This window comes from Artemia franciscana, unplaced genomic scaffold, assembly GCF_032884065.1.
Source record: "Artemia franciscana unplaced genomic scaffold, ASM3288406v1 Scaffold_2483, whole genome shotgun sequence".
Classification (NCBI taxonomy): Eukaryota; Metazoa; Arthropoda; class Branchiopoda; order Anostraca; family Artemiidae; genus Artemia; species Artemia franciscana.
In genome coordinates, this window is record NW_027063345.1 from 14,324 (window position 1) to 37,393 (window position 23,070).

A 23,070-nucleotide genomic window follows, 5' to 3' on the forward strand; every position below is an offset into this window, starting at 1 on the left:
AATGGTAAAGAATGTGATTAAAGGCTCTTTTCCTTTTTCAAAAGTTTTAGTTTTCGAGGGTAATAGCTACGTATGATGAAAAAATGAAGATTTTAGACTATTTTTTGATTGCAAATGGTAAAGAATGTGATTAAAGGCTCTTATCCTATGTCAAAAGTTTTAGTTTTCGAGCGTAATAGCTTTGTCTGTGGAAAAAAATGAAGATATTAGACAATTTTATGATTGCACATGGTAAAGAATGTGATTAAAGGCTCTTTTCCTATTTCAAAAGTTTTAGTTTTCGAGGGTAATAGCTTTGTCTGTGGAAAAAATGAAGATATTAGACAATTTTATGATTGCACATGGTAAAGAATGTGATTAAAGGCTCTTTTCCTATTTCAAAAGTTTTAGTTTTTTTTCTTTCCCAAACGCTAAAGTTTGACTCTTTGCCACAATTCTACTTTTTATAACAATTAAAAGTTTTAGCGTAAAGAGCGAGGGATTGCGGAGGGGACAAATCATTTCATATACGGAGTAATTTCTGTTCGTTTTAAGTTTTAATGTCGCTCCTTACTTTCAGCTAAAAAAATTAGTTTTTTTTATTTAATCCTCAAAAAGTCCAACTAAATACACCTCGCTGGCTTCTTGTAAGGCCTTCACAGCCAAACTCTGGAACCTCAAGTCAGTTTTGAAATCCTGGGCAATCTCTCGCACAAGTCTCTGAAAGGGCAATTTCCTTATTAAGAGTTCGGTACTCTTTTGATAGCGACGAATTTCTCTCAGGGCTAAGGTTCCGGGCCTGTATCTGTGTGATTTTTTCACCCCTCCGGTAGCAGGAGCCGACTTAAGTGCTGCCTTGGTCGCAAAGATCAAGACCTCAAGAATTTTTCTTTAATCTCGGACAAGAAACAAGTAATAATTTTACTGTTATTGTAGCTACTTCAGAATTGAAAGTTTCAGTCGGATTATCAAAATCTTTATATAAAATACTTTGAAATTAGAGCTTTTCGCACGGAGCTAATCATAAGAACCACAACGGAGACCGAAGTTTTTCGGTAGCAGGAGCCGACTTACGTGCTGCCTTGGTCGCAAGCTGCTTTCTAGGTGCCTTTCCGCCCGTTGATTTTGTTGTAGTTTGTTTGGCCTAGCCATGTTGATAGTTTGCCTCTATTTAAAAGAACGAATAAATGAAATGAATCAATACCTAGTGGCTATATTTATACGGAGCACCAGCCGCGCGACAGAGTCACATTTTGACGGAAAAGACTTTAATAGTATAAATTGAGAGGGCTTTGAAGGAAATTTCTTAGTTTGACAAAAACTTTACAGCTGTTGACGACACTTTACAACTTTACAACATTAAAACTTAAAACAAACAAAAATTACTCCTTATATGAAAAGGGCTTTTCCTCCTCAACGCCAGGCTCTTTACGCTAATGTTTCTTACTGTTTTAAAAATAGAGTTAAGAGAAAGAGTCAAACTTTAGCGAAAAGAGCGAGGCGCTGAGGAGGAAAAGCCCCATTCATATACGGAGTAATTTCTGTTTGTTATAATTTTTAATGTTGCTTAATAATTAGTTTAAATTTTTATTTAATCTCGTACAGGAAAAAAGTGGATGCCATGGATATTCTGTGGTAGCCACAATACTTGGCTGGGTAGAGAATTTAATGTGGCGAAACCCTATAGGAAAGTGTATTCTCCTGATGAACCCTTGTTTTGTGCTGTTGCCTCTGAATTATTTGTCTTTATTGTTTCTATTGTTTGGTAAATGACGACTTATACTTATTGACGACATGACTGCCTGTCCATGGATTATTCTTTATGGTTGATTGTGTATGGCTATGCTGTTTGACCTATGTGATTGTATGGATGAGTAGGGTTAAGGCCGCCATCAAGTGCTGGTCTATATTAGTCACTAATTTAGGAAAACAGTTTTGTTTTCTCCTTCTGTCTCTTTCATGGTTTTTTTTTTGTGCTGTTGCATTGGTGATTTCTCTTTTCATGATATATATATATATATATATATATATATATATATATATATATATATATATATATATATATATATATATATATATATATATATATATATATATATATATATATATATATATATATATATATATATATATATATATATACTTGTTTTTAACTACCTAATACTTGCGAATATACAATATTCTTTGCTGTCCCATTGTTTGTGCATATAAAAAGATTGTCAGGTTTACCGACTCTTGAACATGCAACATATAATTGTCCGAGGGAAAACAATCCGTATTCAGATCTATACCGCATTTTTCTAATGATTGCCCTTGAGCTTTTTTGATGGTGATTGCTAATCAAAAATTCCCTGTGTCCCAGTCGTAATTTATATATCCCTCCTGTGCCCTTCCGGCGTCCCTATTATAATTGTGTCCCTGTGCCCCAGTCGTCCTTTATATTCCCTGTATCCCGGTCTTTATTTGTGTCACAGTGTCTCGGTCTGTAATTTTCTTTGAGTGTCCTGGTCGTCATTTTTATTCCCTGCGTCTCGGTCGTCATTTGTGTCCCGTTGTCCAAGTTTGTAATTTCTCTTTGAGTGTCCCGGTCATCATTTATATTCCTTGGTTCCCGGATGTCATTTGTGTCCTGGTGTCCCAGTCTATAACGTCATAAAGGCTTCAACGACTCTGGTGGTGCAGCCAGTTGTGGAAGTTTAACTTTTCCTGAGGCGCAAGCCATTACCATTGTTTCTCCATTAAATTTCAAGGCCATGCAATAGGGACTAATTTTAGACGTACTCCCGATTTCAACACATCTAGTCAAGCTTTAATCATCAACTGGGCTGTACCTGAATGCTAGGCGATAGTTTTGACGTTGCTCCCTGTGTCCCACTGTCCCGGTTGTTATTTTTGTCCCGGTCGTCATTTGTATTCCGGTGTCCCGGTCTATAATTTCTCTTTGAGTGTCCCGGTCGTCATTTATATTCTCTGTGTCCCGGTCGTCATTTGTGTCCCGGTGCTTTGTTGATTGTAATGGCTAATAGAACATTCCCTGTGTCCCCGTCTTCATTTATATATCCCCCTCTGCCCCCCGGTATCCCCATTGTAGTTGTTTCCCTGTGTCCCGGTCTTCATTTGTGTCCCGGTGTCCCAGTCTGTAATTTCTCTTTGAGTGTTGCGGTCGTCATTTATATTCCCTGTGTCCCAGTTTCCCGGTCGTCATTTTTGTCCCGGTCGTCATTTGTGTTCCGGTATCCCGGTCTTTAATTTCTCTTTGAGTGTCCTGGTCGTCATTTATATTTCCTGTGTCCCGGTTGTCATTTGTGTCCCGGTGCTTTGTTGATGGTGATTGCTAATCGAACATTCCTTGTCTCCTGGTTACTTTCTCTTTGAGTGTCCCTTTCGTCATTTTTATTCCCTATGTCCCGGTATCCCGGTCTTCATTTGTGTTTCGATGTCGAGGTCTGTAATTTCGTCAGTCGTCAAGACATGACGTAAGTCAACACACAAACATGACGTTAATCGACAGACACACATATAACTTATTTTTATATATATCTACTAGCTGTTGGAAATTGCTGTCTACCAGCAAATTTTAGTACTTTTATATATCTACTAGCAAATCTTACTAGCAAATTTTCTACTAGCAAATTTTATAGATCTACAAACAAATTTTCAATTCGTATTCAGATCTATACCTCATTATTTTAATGATGTGTCCCTTTGTCCCGGTCGTTATTTATAGTCCCTGTTTCTCGGTCGTCATTTATATCCCCTGTGTCCCAGCGTCCCGCTCGTCATTTGTGTCCCGGTGTCCCGGTCTGTAATTTCTCTTCGAACAATCCCTGTGTCCCGGTCGTCATTTATATATCTTCCCTGTACCCCCGTCGTCCCCTTTGTAGTTGTGTCACTGTGTCCCGGTCGTCATTTATATTCCCTGTGTCCCGGTGTCCCAGTCTGTAATTTCTCTTTGAGGTTCCCGGTCGTCATTTATATTCCCTGTATCCCCGTGTCCCGGTCGTCATTTGTGTCCCGGTCTGTAATTTCATCAGTTGACAAACATGACGTCAGTCGACAAACAATTTCATGACGCATACAGCTCAATCCTTACAATGACGTCAGTCGACACACCTGACGTCACTCGACAGACACACAGACATTTTATTTATATATATATATATATAGATATATAGCTGTTGGGGGGGGGGGCTCGGGGGGGGGGGCATCACGCCCCCAAGCCCCCCACGCGCGTAAGTCGTTACACGCCATATTAGTTACCTGCCATTGTAGTTGTGTCCCTGTGTCCCACCTGTGAATTGATATAGATATAAATATATATATTTTTTGAACTACATAAAACTTGCGAACATACAACATTCTTCGCTGTCCAACTTAACTACGTAAAACTTAAGAATATACAACATTTTTCCATGTCCCATTGTTTGTGCATATAAATAGATTGTTAGGTTTACCGACTCTTGAACATGCAACATAAAATTGTCCGTGGGAAAAGCAATCCGTATTCAGATCTATACCTGATTATTCTAATGATTGCCCTTTAGCTTTGTTGATGCTGATTGCTAATCAAACATTCCCTGTGTCCCCGTCGTCATTTATATATCCCCCTGTGCCCCCCGGCACCCCCCTTGTAGTTGTGTCCAGGTGTCCTGGTCGTCATTTATATTCCCAGTATTCCGGTCGTCATTTGTGTCCCGGTGTCCCAGTCTCTACTTTCTCTTTGAGTGTCGAGGTCGTCATTTATATTCCCTGTGTCCCGGTGTCCCGGTCATCATTTTCGTCCCGGTTGTCATTTGTGTCCCGATGTCCCGGTCTTTAATTTCGTCAGTCGACAAACTTGACGTCAGTCAAGACACAAACATGACGTCACTCGACGGACACAAAGACAACTTATTTTTATATATATCTATACTAGCTGTTGGGGTGGCGCTTCGTGCCACTCCAACACCTAGTTGGTGGGGGTGATTCGCGCCCCCTAAGCCCTCCCGCGCGCGTAAGTGGTAACGCGCCATTGTAGTTGTGTCCCTGTGTTCCACCTGTGAATATAAAAATATATATATATATATGTATTTATATATATATATATATATATATATATATATATATATATATATATATATATATATATATATATATAAAAATAAGTTGTCTGTCTGTGGATGTGTGGATGGATGTGTCAGGTGACGTCACCTGAAAAAACTGGATTAGGTGACGTCAAAACTGAAAAAACTAAAAAAAGGCAAAAACTACAAAAAAAACTAAAAACTAATAAAAAAAATAAAAAAGCTAAAAAACTAAAAAAACTATAAAGGTAAAAACCAATAAAAAACTAAAAAAAAAACTGAAAAAACTAAAAAAAGGCAAAAACTACAAAAAAAACTAAAAACTAATAAAAAAAAGTAAAAAAGCTAAAAAACTAAAAAAACTAAAAAAACTAAAAAAATGTAAAAAACTAAAAAAAATAAAAAATAAAAAAAAACTAAAAAAAATGAAAAAACTGAAAAATAAGCTAAAATAAAGGTAAAAACCAATAAAAAACTAAAAAAAAAGGAAAAAACTAATAAATGACGACACTCAAAGAGAAAGCGACCAGGACAAAAAACTAAAAAAAAAGGCAAAAACTACAAAAAAACTAAAAACTAATAAAAAAAATAAAAAAGCTAAAAAACTAAAAAAACTAAAAAAAGGTAAAAAACTAAAAAAACTAAAAACTAAAAAAAAACTAAAAAAGGTAAAAACTAAAAGAACTAAAAAAGAAAAAAATAAATGACGACACTCAAAGAGAAAGCGACCAGGACAAAAGGAATGTTCGATTTGCAATCAACAAAGCACCGGGACACAGGGAGTATAAATGACGACCAGGACACAAATAAAAAAAAAAAATTAACAAAACTAAAAAGAAGGTAAAAACTACAAAAAAACTAAAAAGAAAAAAAACTAAAAACTAATAAAAAAACTAAAAAATCTAAAAATCTAAATAAACTAAAAAAGAAAAAAAAAGGAAAAAAATAAAGGAGAAAAACAAAACTAAAAAACGAATGTATATACAGACCGGTACACCGGGATACAAATGACGACCGGGACACAGGGAATATAAATAACGACCGGGACACAGGGACACAACTACAACGGGGACACCGGGGGAAACAGGGGGATATAAATGACGACCGGGACAAAAAAACTAAAAAGAAATAAAAACTAAAAACTAATAAAAATAACTAGAAAATCTAAAAATCTAAATAAGCTAAAAAAGAAAAAAAAAGGAAAAAAATAAAGGAGAAAAACAAAACTAAAAAACGAATGTATATACAGACCGGGACACCGGGATACAAATGATGACCGGGACCCGGGACACAGGGAATATAAATGACGACCGGGACACAGGGACACAACTACAACGGGGACACCGGGGGAAACAGGGGGATAACCTGACAATCTATTTATATGCAAAGACAATGGGACAGCAAAGAATGTTGTATATTCGCAAGTTTTACGTAGTTAAAACCATATATATATATATATCTATATTCACAGGTGGGACATAGGGACACAACTACAATGGCGCGTAACTAATATGGCGCGTAACGACTTAAGCGCGCGGGGGGGCTTGGGGGGGGCGCGAAGCGCCGCCACCAACTAGGTGTTGGGGTGGCGCGAAGCGCCACCCCAACAGCTAGTATATATATATATATATCTATATATATAAAAATAAGTTGTCTGTGGATCTGTGGATCTGTGGATCAGGTGACGTCATGTTTCGGCTGACGTCATGAAATTAGTTGCCATCATTTTTGCTTTGAAGGTGACGTCATTCAAGTTATATAAGACATATGTTCGCGTAGAATTCTATTAATGTTTAAGTTTACAATGACTGATGAAGATGCTCAAAGAGTCTATGCCAAAAAACTTGCTGCTGATAGAGAAATTCAGAAAAGAAAGCGTGCCGAGGAACTACCAGAGCAACGCGAAAGCAGACTTGCTGCTAAAAGAGAAAGTGAAAAAAGAAGGCGTGCCGAGGAATCAAAAGACCAGCAGGGAAACAGGCTTGAGGCTGATAGAGAAAGAAAGAACAGAAAGCATGCCGAGGAACTACCAGAGCAACGCAGAAGTAGACTTGCTGCTAAAAGAGAAAGTGAAAAAAGAAGGCGTGCCGAGGAATCAAAAGACCAGCAGGGAAACAGGCTTGAGGCTGATAGAGAAAGAAAGAACAGAAAGCATGCCGAGGAACTACCAGAGCAACGCAGAAGCAGACTTGCTGCTATAAGAGAAAGTGAAAAAAGAAGGTGTGCCGAGGAATCAAAAGACCAGCAGGGAAACAGGCTTGCTGCTGATAGAGAAAGAAAGAACAGAAAGCATGCCGAGGAATCACAAGAACAGCAAGAAATCAGGCTTGCTGCTGATAGAGAAAGTAAGAAAAGAAAGCGTGCCGAGGAATTACAAGAACAGCAAGAAATCAGGCTTGCTGCTGATAGAGAAAGTAAGAAAAGAAAGCGTGCCGAGGAATCAGAGCAATCTGAAAGTTATCGCCTGGCATTCAGGTACAACCCAGTCGATGATTATAGCTTGAGTAGATGTGTTCAAATCGGGACAATGTCTAAAATTTGTCCCTATTGCTAGGCCTTGAAATTCAATGGTGAAACAATGGGAATGTGTTGCGCCTCAGGAAAAGTTAAACTTCCTCTATTGGCTGCACCACCAGAGCCATTGAAGACTTTCCTTACTGGAACTACGTCAGAATCTAAGCGTTTTTTGTCAAAAATCAGACAATACAACTCATGTTTCCAAATGACGTCGTTTGGAGCCCAAATCGAAAATCCAGATCAATTTATGTCTACTTTCAAAGTAAAAGGGCAAATTTATCATAAAGCAGGGTCCCTTCTACCATTCTCAGGCGAGAATCATAAATTTTTACAATTGTACTTCATCAGTGATAGAAATTCTGAATTGAATGCACGTTGCGAAATTTCTCCCAACGTTGAAAGGACAATCGTTTCCCAATTGCAACATCTTTTCCACGAAAATAATAATTTAGTGCGTCTGTTCAAAACAGCCATCGATTTGATGCCTACTGATACTCATAAAATTGTTATTTCCGCTGACAAAACGCCTCCTGGCCAACATGTGCGTAGATACAATGCTCCGACTATTGACGAAGTGGCAATCGTTATGGTCGGTGATCAGTTTTTACCTCGAGATATTATTCTACATAAGCGATACGCTCAGTTGTTAAGAATTGCTTATCTATTGCTCTATCTATCTATCAGTCTATATAAAAACGAGTTGTGTGTATGCATGTTTGTTTGTTTGTAAAAAGAGCGTTTGCACATGACGTCATTATTAGTACATACGGCTTTGTATATGGACAGACAATGGGAAAGCCAAGAATGTTGTATATTCGCAATTTTTACGTAGTTTGAAACACATATATAGATGTATCTATATTCACAGGTGGGACACAGGGACACAACTACAATGGCGCGTAACTAATATGGCGCGTAACGACTTAATCACATTCTTTACCATGTGCAATCATAAAATAGTCTAAAATCTTCATTTTTTCCACAGACATAGCTATTACCCTCGAAAACTAAAACTTTTGAAATAGGAAAAGAGCCTTTAATCACATTCTTTACCATTTGCATTCATACAATTGTCTAATATCTTCATTTTTTCAACATACGTAGCTATTACCCTCGAAAACTAAAACTTTTGACATAGGAAAAGAGCCTTTAATCACATTCTTTACCATTTGCAATCATAAAATAATCTAATATCTTCATTTTTTCAACATACGTAGATTACCCTCGAAAACTAAAACTTTTGAAATAGGAAAAGAGCCTTTAATCACATTCTTTACCATTTGCAATCATAAAATAGTCTAATATCTTCATTTTTTCAACATACGTAGCTATTACCCTCAAAAACTAAAGCTTTTGAAATAGGAAAACAGCATTTAATCACATTCTTTACCATTTGCAATCATAAAATAGTCTAATATCTTCATTTTTTCCACAGACAAAGCTATTACCCTTGAAAACTAAAACTTTTGAAATAGGAAAAGAGCCTTTAATCACGTTTTTTACCATGTGCAATCATAAAATTGTCTAATATCTTCATTTTTTCCACAGACAAAGCTATTACCCTCGAAAACTAGAACTTTTGACATAGGAAAAGAGCCTTTAATCACATTCTTTACCATTTGCAATCATAAAATAGTCTAATATCTTCATTTTTTCAACATACCTAGCTATTACCCTCGAAAACTAAAACTTTTGAAATAGGAAAAGAGCCTTTAATCACATTCTTTACCATTTGGAATCATAAAATAGTCTAATATCTTCATTTTTCAACAAACGTAGCTATTACCCTCGAAAACTAATACTTTTGAAATAGGAAAAGAGCCTTTAATCACATTCTTTACCATGTGCAATCATAAAATAGTCTAATATCTTCATTTTTTCAACATGCGTAGCTATTACCCTCGAAAACTAAAACTTTTGACATAGGAAAAGAGCCTTTAATCACATTCTTTACCATTTGCAATCATAAAATTGTCTAATATCTTCATTTTTTCAACATACGTAGCTATTACCCTTGAAAACTAGAACTTTTGAAATAGGAAAAGAGCCTTTAATCACATTCTTTACCATTTGCAATCATAAAATAGTCTAATATCAGGAACCACATCAAATAAAAAAAAAACTTAATCAGCTGATCCAATCTATTGTATTTTGGGAATTATTGGGGACCCCAACTTGACAAGGAATTTCTTATCAGGAGTTGTCTACTTTCAAAATTGTGTTCACAAACTAGTGCACACTATACACAGTTGACGGGTCTTGCGAAGTGTACCTTATGTGTTACAAAGAAATATTGTGTTGTAAACAAAAGGTCTTTATCCTTTTCGCCACTGTAACATGAGTTGATTCCAAAATATAGAAATTTCGCAGATTATTAATAATGATGTTTCTTGACAGTAATTATAGTAATAAACTTGAATTGTAATAGAGATTTCATGAATTAATAAAATTTCATATAAAGTATATCTAATAACACATATGAGGAAATAGCCTACCTAAATAGTAGGTACTGCATAAAATAAAAAAAAAAATAAAAAAAAACTTAATCAGTTGATCCAACCTATATATAACTGATATCAAGCGTTGCTTTAAACGTTAACACTTCAAAGTCCAAAGAAGACACTGGCATATCCAGGGTGGAGGACTTCACACCCGGCCACAAATTTTCCGTTTTTCACTCTTTTTTAAGTAAATTTGTTGATCTGGTCAATTATTGGCGTCCTCTTCAAATTATCTCCCCCCCCCCAATTTTGCTTACTGGTGCCCTTGTCATACTCCCCCCTCCCCAAGATTTTGCTCCAGATCCGCCCTGAAAGAAGATATGCCAAATGTTTACCATACAAGAGCAGTTTTTGTTTATTTTTGAATAGCTTTATATTAAGCCCTAAAAAGCTCTTTCAAACACACAAATTTTTGGCGCAGACAAATTAGTCAGATCAATTTTCCCTTTTGGCGTGAATGGTACACAAGATGTTATATTCAAAAAGTCCAACTAAATACACCTCGCTGGCTTCTTGTAAGGCCTTCACAGCCAAACTCTGGAGCCTCAAGTCAGTTTTGAAATCCTGGGCAATCTCTCGCACAAGTCTCTGAAAGGGCAATTTCCTTATTAAGAGTTCGGTACTCTTTTTATAGCGACGAATTTCTCTCAGGGCTAAGGTTCCGGGCCTGTATCTGTGTGGTTTTTTCACCCCTCCGGTACCAGGAGCCGACTTAAGTGCTGCCTTGGTCGCAAAGACCAAGACCTCAAGAATTTTTATTTAATCTCGGACAAGAAAAAAGTAATAATTTTACTGTTATTGTAGCTACTTCAGAATTGAAAGTTTCAGTCGGATTATCAAAATCTTTATATAAAATACTTTGAAATTAGAGCTTTTCGCACGGAGCTAATCATAAGAACCACAACGGAGACCGAAGTTTTTCGGTAGCAGGAGCCGACTTACGTTTTGCCTTGGTCGCAAGCTGCCTTCTAGGTGCCTTTCCGCCCGTTGATTTTGTTGTAGTTTGTTTGGCCTAGCCATGTTGATAGTTTGCCTCTATTTAAAAGAACGAATAAATGAAATGAATCAATACCTAGTGGCTATATTTATACGGAGCACCAGCCGAGCGACAGAGTCACATTTTGACGGAAAAGACTTTAATAGTATAAATTGAGAGGGCTTTGAAGGAAATTTCTTAGTTTGACAAAAACTTTACAGCTGTTGACGACTCCATCGAATTTAATATGACAGGAAGAGATAAGGGGCCTGGAAAACATGGCGCAAAACGTCATCGCAAAGTTCTTCGTGTCACTATCCATGGTATCACAAAGCCAGCTATCAGAAGACTGGCTCGCCGCAGTGGTGTAAAACGTATATCTGGCCAAATTTACGAGGAAACCAGAGGAGTTCTTAAACTTTTTTTCGAACATGTTATTCGTGACGCTGTCACCTACACAGAACATGGAAAGAGAAAGACAGTAACTGCAATAGATATAGTCTACGCTCTGTAGCGTCAAGGTCGTACATTGTATGGCCTGGGTGGTTAATGGTCCCCCTGAACTGTCCCCCTACCAAACGGCCTTTTTAAAGGCCACCAAATCTTTTAGACACTTTCTAGCTGTAAAGTCTGCCAAGCCCACAGCGCCGGAGCAACATTAAAACTTAAAACAAACACAAATTACTCCTTATATGAAAAGGGCTTTTCCTCCTCAACGCCAGGATCTTTACGCTAATGTTTCTTACTGTTTTAAAAATAGAGTTATGAGAAAGAGTCGAACTTTAGCGAAAAGAGCCAGGCGCTGAGGAGGAAAAGCCCCATTCATATACGGAGTAATTTCTGTTTGTTTTAAGTTTTAATGTTGCTTAATAATAAGTTTAAATTTTTATTAATCTCGTACAAGAAAAAGGTGGATGCCATGGATATTCTGTGGTAGCCACAAAACTTGGCTGGGTAGAGAATTTAATGTGGCGAAACCCAATAGGAAAGTGTATTCTCCTGATGAACCCTTGTTTTGGGTTGTTGCCTCTGAATTATTTGTCTTTATTGTTTCTATTGTTTGGTTAATGACGACTTATACTTATTGACGACATGACTGCCTGTCCATGGATTATTCTTTATGGTTGATTGTGTACGGCTATGCTGTTTGGCCTATGTGATTGTATGGATGAGTAGGGTTAAGGCCGCCTTCAAGTGCTGGTCTATATTAGTCACTAATTTAGGAAAACAGTTTTGTTTTCTCCTTCTGTCTCTTTCATGTTTTTTTTGTGCTGTTGCATTGGTGATTTCTCTTTTCATGATATATATATATATATATATACTTCTTTTTAACTACCTAATACTTGCGAATATACAACATTCTTTGCTGTCCCAATGTCTGTGCATATAAAAAGATTGTCAGGTTTACCGACTCTTGAACATGCAACATATAATTGTCCGAGGGAAAACAATCCGTATTCAGATCTATACCGCATTTTTCTAATGATTGCCCTTGAGCTTTTTTGATGGTGATTGCTAATCAAAAATTCCCTGTGTCCCAGTCGTAATTTATATATCCCTCCTGTGCCCTTCCGGGGTCCCTATTATAATTGTGTCCCTGTGCCCCAGTCGTCCTTTATATTCCCTGTGTCCCGGTCTTTATTTGTGTCACAGTGTATCGGTCTGTAATTTTCTTTGCGTCTCCTGGTCGTCATTTTTATTCCTGCGTCTCGGTCGTCATTTGTGTCCCGTCGTCCAAGTTTGTAATGTCTCTTTGCGTGTCCCGGTCATCATTTATATTCCTTGGTTCCCGGATGTCATTTTTGTCCTGGTGTCCCAGTCTATAACGTCATAAAGGCTTCAACGACTCTGGTGGTGCAGCCAGTTGTGGAAGTTTAACTTTTCCTGAGGCGCAAGCCATTACCATTGTTTCTCCATTAAATTTCAAGGCCATGCAATAGGGACTAATTTTAGACGTACTCCCGATTTCAACACATCTAGTCAAGCTTTAATCATCATTTGGGCTGTACCTGAATGCTAGGCGATAGTTTTGACGTTCCTCCCTGTGTCCCACTGTCCCGGTTGTTATTTTTGTCCCGGTCGTCATTTGTATTCCGGTGTCCCGGTCTATAATTTCTCTTTGAGTCTCCCGGTCGTCATTTATATTCCCTGTGTCCCGGTCGTCATTTGTGTCCCGGTGCTTTGTTGATTGTGATTGCTAATAGAACATTCCCTGTGTTCCCGTCTTCATTTATATATCCCCCTCTGCCCCCCCGTGTCCCCATTGTAGTTGTTTCCCTGTGTCCCGGTCGTCATTTGTGTCCCGGTGTACCAGTCTGTAATTTCTCTTTGAGTGTTGCGGTCGTCATTTATATTCCCTGTGTCCCAGTTTCCCGGTCATCATTTTTGTCCCGGTCGTCATTTGTGTTCCGGTATCCCGGTCTTTAATTTCTCTTTGAGGATCCTGGTCGTCATTTATATTTCCTGTGTCCCGGTTGTCATTTGTGTCCCGGTGCTTTGTTGATGGTGATTGCTAATCGAACATTTCTTGTCTCCTGGTCGCTTTCTCTTTGAGTGTCCCTTTCGTCATTTTTATTCCCTATGTCCCGGTGTCCCGGTCGTCATTTGTGTCCCGATGTCGAGGTCTGTAATTTCGTCAGTCGTCAAGACATGACGTAAGTCAACACACAAACATGACGTTAATCGACAGACACACATACAACTTATTTTTATATTTATCTACTAGCTCTTGGAATTTGCTGTCTACCACCAAATTTTAGTACTTTTATATATCTACTAGCAAATCTTACTAGCAAATTTTCTACTAGCAAATTTTATAGATCTACAAACAAATTTTCAATTTGTATTCAGATCTATACCTCATTATTTTAATGATGTGTCCCTTTGTCCCGGTCGTTATTTATAGTCCCTGTGTCTCGGTCGTCATTTATATATCTTCCCTGTACCCCCGTCATCCCCTTTGTAGTTGTGTCACTGTGTCCCGGTCGTCATTTATATTCCCTGTATCCCGGTGTCCCAGTCTGTAATTTCTCTTTGAGGTTCCCGGTCGTCATTTATATTCCCTGTATCCCCGTGTCCCGGTCGTCATTTGTGTCCCGGTCTGTAATTTCATCAGTTGACAAACATGACGTCAGTCGACAAACAATTTCATGACGCATACAGCTCAATCCTTACAATGACGTCAGTCGACACACCTGACGTCACTCGACAGACACACAGACAACTTATTTTTATATATATAGATATATTGCTGTTGGGGGGGGGGGGGGGGGGCTCAGGGGGGCATCGCGCTCCCAAGCACCCCGGGCGCGTAAATCGTTACACGCCATATTAGTTACCTGCCATTGTAGTTGTGTCCCTGTGTCCCACCTGTGAATTGAGATAGATATAAATATATATATTTTTTGAACTACATAAGACTTGCGAATATACAACATTCTTCGCTGTCCAATTTAACTACGTAAAACTTAAGAATATACACCATTCTTCCATGTCCCATTGTTTGTGCATATAAACAGATTGTTAGGTTTACCGACTCTTGAACATGCAAAATAAATCCATGGGTAAAGCAATTCGTATTCAGATCTATACCTGATTATTCTAATGATTGCCCTTTAGCTTTGTTGATGCTGATTGCTAATCAAACATTCCCTGTGTCCCCGTCGTCATTTATATATCCCCCTGTGCCCCCCGGTAACCCCCTTGTAGTTGTGTCCCTGTGTCCTGGTCGTCATTTATATTCCCAGTATTCCGGTCGTCATTTGTGTCCCGGTGTCCCAGTGTGTACTTTCTCTTTGAGTGTCGAGGTCGTCATTTATATTCCCTGTGTCCCGGTGTCCCGGTCATCATTTTCGTCCCGGTTGTCATTTGTGTCCCGATGTCCCGGTCTTTAATTTCGTCAGTCGACAAACATGACGTCAGTCGACACACAAACATGATGTCACTCGACGGACACAAAGACAACTTATTTTTATATATATCTATACTAGCTGTTGGGGTGGCGCTTCGTGCCACTCTTTGAGTTGTGTCCCTGTGTTCCACCTGTGAATAAAATATATATATATATATATATATATATATATATATATATATATATATATATATATATATATATATATATATATATCTTTACCATGTGGCTAATTTTTAAAAAAATCCGCTCAATTAGAAACACAATTCAAAATAAATGGCACTGCGACAACATTTCTCGAACCTCCGAAATTAGTTGAAAATTTCTTTAAGTATTTCTAGATAATTCTTTTGATATTTATTTAAAAGTTCGTTATAATGAAAACTAAATTTTTTAAATTGCCAAGTTAATTTATTTACAGAAAAAAACCTCTTGATATCAATTTTTGGCTTAAGATTTTACATCTATCTTTAAAATCAATATAATTACTACAAATCCTTGCATAACGATGTAACTGTGAGACAAACGCTGAATATGTGATATTTGAGTGTATATTACTTTCAGGGAATGGGAAACTAATCACTTCAAAATCAAAATCATCCGTTGTATTATACATTTTAAAACTTAATTTATTATTATCACAAATATTAATATTTAAATCTAAGAAATGATCTTCATGACCAACGCCATGACTAGGCTCAAGAATAAGCTCTGATGGATATATATTTTTAGAAATATCAATGAAATCCTTATTAAGACCAAAATATCATCCAAATATCTTTTATTATTTGACAAAGCATGTTTTAAATTAATTGGATTATTCTTATCCACCATATATTTATATTCTAGTTGACTTAAAAACAAGTCAGCTAAAAATGGGCTGGCATTCCCCCCCATGGGAATTCCCACAATTTGCTTGTACATATATATATATGTATATATATATATATATATATATATATATATATATATATATATATATATATATATATATATATATATATATATATATATATATATATATATATATATATATTATATATATATATTTATATTCACAGGTGGAACACAGGGACACAACTACAATGGCGCGTAACCACTTACCTGCGCGGGAGGGCTTAAGGGGCGTGAATCACCCCCACCACCTAGGTGTTGGAGTGGCACGAAACGCCACCCCAACAGCTAGTATAGATATATATAAAAATAAGTTGTCTTTGTGTCCGTCGAGTGACGTCATGTTTGTGTGTCGACTGACGTCATGTTTGTCGACTGACGAAATTAAAGACCGGGACATCGGGACACAAATGACAACCGGGACGAAAATGATGACCGGGACACAGGGAATATAAATGACGACCTCGACACTCAAAGAGAAAGTACAGACTGGGACACCGGGACACAAATGACGACCGGAATACTGGGAATATAAATGACGACCAGGACACAGGGACACAACTACAAGGGGGGTGCCGGGGGGCACAGGGGGATATATAAATGACGACGGGGACACAGGGAATGTTTGATTAGCAATCAGCATCAACAAAGCTAAAGGGCAATCATTAGAATTATCAGGTATAGATCTGAATACGGATTGCTTTTCCCAAGGACAATTTTATGTTGCATGTTCAAGAGTCTGTAAACCTAACAATCTATTTATATGCACAAACAATGGGACATAGAAGAATGTTGTATATTCGCAAGTTTTATGTAGTTAAAAAAATATATATATTTATATCTATCCCAATTCAGAGGTGGGACACAGGGACACAACTACAATGGCAGGTAACTAATATGGCGTGTAACGACTTACACGCGCAGGGGGCTTGGGGGGCGCGACCCCCCCCCCCCGAGACCCCGCAACAGCTATATATCTATATATATAAAAATTATTTGTCTGTGTGTCTGTCGAGTGACGTCAGGTTTTTCGACTGACGTCATTGTAAGGATTGAGCTGTATGCGTCATGAAATTGTTTGTCGACTGACGTCATGTTTGTCAATTGATGAAATTACAGACCGGGACACCGGGACACAGGGAATATAAATGACGACCGGGACACAGTGACACAACTACAAAGGGGAGGACGGAGGCACAGAGAAAATATATAAATGACGACCGGGACACAGGGATTGTTCGAAGAGAAATTACAGACCGGGACACCGGGACACAAATGATGACCATAAAATAGTCTAATGCAATCATAAAAATAGTCTAATATCTTCATTTTTTCAACATACGTAGCTATTACCCTCGAAAACTAAAACTTTTGACATAGGAAAAGAGCCTTTAATCACATTCTTTACCATTTGCAATCATAAAATAGTCTAATATCTTCATTTTTTCAACATACGTAGCTATTACCCTCGCAAACTAAAACTTTTGAAATATTAAAAGAGCCTTAAATCACATTCTTTACCATGTGCAATCATAAAATTGTCTAATATCTTCATTTTTTCCACAGACAAAGCTATTACCCTCAAAAACTAAAACTTTTGAAATAGGAAAAGAGCCTTTAATCACATTCTTTACCATGTGCAATCATAAAATAGTCTAATATCTTAATTTTTTCAACATACGTAGCTATTACCCTCGAAAACTAAAACTTTTGACATAGGAAAAGAGCTTTTATCACATTCTTTACCATTTACAATCATAAAATAGTCTAATATCTTCAATTTTTCAACATACGTAGCTATTACCCTCGAAAACTAAAAGTTTTAAAATAGGAAAAGAGCCTTTAATCACATTCTTTACCATTTGCAATCATAAAATAGTCTAATATCTTCAATTTTTCAACATACGTAGCTATTACCCTCGAAAACTAAAAGTTTTGAAATAGGAAAAGAGCCTTTAATCACATTCTTTACCATTTGCAATCATAAAATAGTCTAATATCTTCATTTTTTCAACATACGTAGCTATTACCCTCGAAAACTAAAACTTTTGAAATAGGAAAAGAGCCTTTAATCACATTCTTTACCATTTGCAATCATAGAATAGTCTAATATCTTCATTTTTTCCACAGACAAAGCTATTACCCTCGAAAACTAAAACTTTTGACATAGGAAAAGAGCCTTTAATCACATTCTTTACCATTTGAAATCATAAAATAGTCTAATATCTTCATTTTTTCAACATACGTAGCTATTACCCTCGAAAACTAAAACTTTTGGAATAGGAAAAGAGCCTTTAATCACATTCTTTACCATTTGCAATCTTAAAATAGTCTAATATCTTCATTTTTTCAAAATAAGTAGCTATTACCCTCGAAAACTAAAACTTTTGAAATAAGAAAAGAGCCTTTAATCACATTCTTTACCATTTGCAATCATAAAATTGTCTAATATCTTCATTTTTTCAACATACGTAGCTATTACCCTCGAAAACTAAAACTTTAAATAGGAAAAGAGCCTTTAATCACATTCTGTACGATTTGCAATCATAAAATAGTCTAATATCTTCATTTTTTCAACATACGTAGCTATTACCCTCGAAACCTAAAACTTTTGAAAGAAGAAAAGAACCTTTAATCACATTCTTTACTATTTACAATCATGAAATAGTCTAATATATTCATTTTTTCCACAGACAAAGCTATTACCCTCGAAAACTAAAACTTTTGAAATAGGAAAAGAGCCTTTAATCACATTCTTTACCATTTGCAATCATAAAATAGTCTAATATCTTCATTTTTTCAACATACGTAGCTATTACCCTCGAAAACTAAAACTTTTGAAATAGTAAAAGAGCCTTTAATCACATTCTTTACCATTTGCAATCATAAAATAGTCTAATGTCTTCATTTTTTCCACAGACAAAGCTATTACCCTCGAAAACTAAAACTTTTGAAATAGGAAAAGAGCCTTTGAAAGAGCCTTGTTGAAACATGAAGATATTAGACTATTTTATGATTGCAAATGGTAAAGAATGTGATTAAAGGCTCTTTTCCTATTTTAAAAGTTTTAGTTTTCGAGGGTAAGAGCTTTGTCTATGGAAAAATGAAGATATTAGACAATTTTATGATTGCACATGGTAAAGAATGTGATTAAAGGCTCTTTTCCTATTTCAAAAGTTTTAGTTTTCGAGGGTAATAGCTACCTATGTTGAAAAAATGAAGATATTAGACTATTTAAGATTGCAAATGGTAAAGAATGTGATTAAAGGCTCTTTTCCTTTTTCAAAAGTTTTAGTTTTCGAGGGTAATAGCTACGTATGATGAAAAAATGAAGATTTTAGACTATTTTTTGATTGCAAATGGTAAAGAATGTGATTAAAGGCTCTTATCCTATGTCAAAAGTTTTAGTTTTCGAGCGTAATAGCTTTGTCTGTGGAAAAAAATGAAGATATTAGACAATTTTATGATTGCACATGGTAAAGAATGTGATTAAAGGCTCTTTTCCTATTTCAAAAGTTTTAGTTTTCGAGGGTAATAGCTTTGTCTGTGGAAAAAATGAAGATATTAGACAATTTTATGATTGCACATGGTAAAGAATGTGATTAAAGGCTCTTTTCCTATTTCAAAAGTTTTAGTTTTTTTTCTTTCCCAAACGCTAAAGTTTGACTCTTTGCCACAATTCTACTTTTTATAACAATTAAAAGTTTTAGCGTAAAGAGCGAGGGATTGCGGAGGGGACAAATCATTTCATATACGGAGTAATTTCTGTTCGTTTTAAGTTTTAATGTCGCTCCTTACTTTCAGCTAAAAAAATTAGTTTTTTTTATTTAATCCTCAAAAAGTCCAACTAAATACACCTCGCTGGCTTCTTGTAAGGCCTTCACAGCCAAACTCTGGAACCTCAAGTCAGTTTTGAAATCCTGGGCAATCTCTCGCACAAGTCTCTGAAAGGGCAATTTCCTTATTAAGAGTTCGGTACTCTTTTGATAGCGACGAATTTCTCTCAGGGCTAAGGTTCCGGGCCTGTATCTGTGTGATTTTTTCACCCCTCCGGTAGCAGGAGCCGACTTAAGTGCTGCCTTGGTCGCAAAGATCAAGACCTCAAGAATTTTTCTTTAATCTCGGACAAGAAACAAGTAATAATTTTACTGTTATTGTAGCTACTTCAGAATTGAAAGTTTCAGTCGGATTATCAAAATCTTTATATAAAATACTTTGAAATTAGAGCTTTTCGCACGGAGCTAATCATAAGAACCACAACGGAGACCGAAGTTTTTCGGTAGCAGGAGCCGACTTACGTGCTGCCTTGGTCGCAAGCTGCTTTCTAGGTGCCTTTCCGCCCGTTGATTTTGTTGTAGTTTGTTTGGCCTAGCCATGTTGATAGTTTGCCTCTATTTAAAAGAACGAATAAATGAAATGAATCAATACCTAGTGGCTATATTTATACGGAGCACCAGCCGCGCGACAGAGTCACATTTTGACGGAAAAGACTTTAATAGTATAAATTGAGAGGGCTTTGAAGGAAATTTCTTAGTTTGACAAAAACTTTACAGCTGTTGACGACACTTTACAACTTTACAACATTAAAACTTAAAACAAACAAAAATTACTCCTTATATGAAAAGGGCTTTTCCTCCTCAACGCCAGGCTCTTTACGCTAATGTTTCTTACTGTTTTAAAAATAGAGTTAAGAGAAAGAGTCAAACTTTAGCGAAAAGAGCGAGGCGCTGAGGAGGAAAAGCCCCATTCATATACGGAGTAATTTCTGTTTGTTATAATTTTTAATGTTGCTTAATAATTAGTTTAAATTTTTATTTAATCTCGTACAGGAAAAAAGTGGATGCCATGGATATTCTGTGGTAGCCACAATACTTGGCTGGGTAGAGAATTTAATGTGGCGAAACCCTATAGGAAAGTGTATTCTCCTGATGAACCCTTGTTTTGTGCTGTTGCCTCTGAATTATTTGTCTTTATTGTTTCTATTGTTTGGTAAATGACGACTTATACTTATTGACGACATGACTGCCTGTCCATGGATTATTCTTTATGGTTGATTGTGTATGGCTATGCTGTTTGACCTATGTGATTGTATGGATGAGTAGGGTTAAGGCCGCCATCAAGTGCTGGTCTATATTAGTCACTAATTTAGGAAAACAGTTTTGTTTTCTCCTTCTGTCTCTTTCATGGTTTTTTTTTTGTGCTGTTGCATTGGTGATTTCTCTTTTCATGATATATATATATATATATATATATATATATATATATATATATATATATATATATATATATATATATATATATATATATATATATATATATATATATATATATATATATATATATATATATATATATATATATACTTGTTTTTAACTACCTAATACTTGCGAATATACAATATTCTTTGCTGTCCCATTGTTTGTGCATATAAAAAGATTGTCAGGTTTACCGACTCTTGAACATGCAACATATAATTGTCCGAGGGAAAACAATCCGTATTCAGATCTATACCGCATTTTTCTAATGATTGCCCTTGAGCTTTTTTGATGGTGATTGCTAATCAAAAATTCCCTGTGTCCCAGTCGTAATTTATATATCCCTCCTGTGCCCTTCCGGCGTCCCTATTATAATTGTGTCCCTGTGCCCCAGTCGTCCTTTATATTCCCTGTATCCCGGTCTTTATTTGTGTCACAGTGTCTCGGTCTGTAATTTTCTTTGAGTGTCCTGGTCGTCATTTTTATTCCCTGCGTCTCGGTCGTCATTTGTGTCCCGTTGTCCAAGTTTGTAATTTCTCTTTGAGTGTCCCGGTCATCATTTATATTCCTTGGTTCCCGGATGTCATTTGTGTCCTGGTGTCCCAGTCTATAACGTCATAAAGGCTTCAACGACTCTGGTGGTGCAGCCAGTTGTGGAAGTTTAACTTTTCCTGAGGCGCAAGCCATTACCATTGTTTCTCCATTAAATTTCAAGGCCATGCAATAGGGACTAATTTTAGACGTACTCCCGATTTCAACACATCTAGTCAAGCTTTAATCATCAACTGGGCTGTACCTGAATGCTAGGCGATAGTTTTGACGTTGCTCCCTGTGTCCCACTGTCCCGGTTGTTATTTTTGTCCCGGTCGTCATTTGTATTCCGGTGTCCCGGTCTATAATTTCTCTTTGAGTGTCCCGGTCGTCATTTATATTCTCTGTGTCCCGGTCGTCATTTGTGTCCCGGTGCTTTGTTGATTGTAATGGCTAATAGAACATTCCCTGTGTCCCCGTCTTCATTTATATATCCCCCTCTGCCCCCCGGTATCCCCATTGTAGTTGTTTCCCTGTGTCCCGGTCTTCATTTGTGTCCCGGTGTCCCAGTCTGTAATTTCTCTTTGAGTGTTGCGGTCGTCATTTATATTCCCTGTGTCCCAGTTTCCCGGTCGTCATTTTTGTCCCGGTCGTCATTTGTGTTCCGGTATCCCGGTCTTTAATTTCTCTTTGAGTGTCCTGGTCGTCATTTATATTTCCTGTGTCCCGGTTGTCATTTGTGTCCCGGTGCTTTGTTGATGGTGATTGCTAATCGAACATTCCTTGTCTCCTGGTTACTTTCTCTTTGAGTGTCCCTTTCGTCATTTTTATTCCCTATGTCCCGGTATCCCGGTCTTCATTTGTGTTTCGATGTCGAGGTCTGTAATTTCGTCAGTCGTCAAGACATGACGTAAGTCAACACACAAACATGACGTTAATCGACAGACACAAATATAACTTATTTTTATATATATCTACTAGCTGTTGGAAATTGCTGTCTACCAGCAAATTTTAGTACTTTTATATATCTACTAGCAAATCTTACTAGCAAATTTTCTACTAGCAAATTTTATAGATCTACAAACAAATTTTCAATTCGTATTCAGATCTATACCTCATTATTTTAATGATGTGTCCCTTTGTCCCGGTCGTTATTTATAGTCCCTGTTTCTCGGTCGTCATTTATATCCCCTGTGTCCCAGCGTCCCGCTCGTCATTTGTGTCCCGGTGTCCCGGTCTGTAATTTCTCTTCGAACAATCCCTGTGTCCCGGTCGTCATTTATATATCTTCCCTGTACCCCCGTCGTCCCCTTTGTAGTTGTGTCACTGTGTCCCGGTCGTCATTTATATTCCCTGTGTCCCGGTGTCCCAGTCTGTAATTTCTCTTTGAGGTTCCCGGTCGTCATTTATATTCCCTGTATCCCCGTGTCCCGGTCGTCATTTG

At 37.1% G+C, this 23,070-nt stretch overlaps 1 pseudogene; it reads left to right on the top strand.

Annotated features, from left to right (window-relative positions):
• Window positions 1–11,283: 11,283 nt before the first annotated feature.
• The window catches only part of LOC136042922 (uncharacterized), a 24,175-nt pseudogene continuing 12,388 nt past the window's right edge, over window positions 11,284–23,070 (top strand).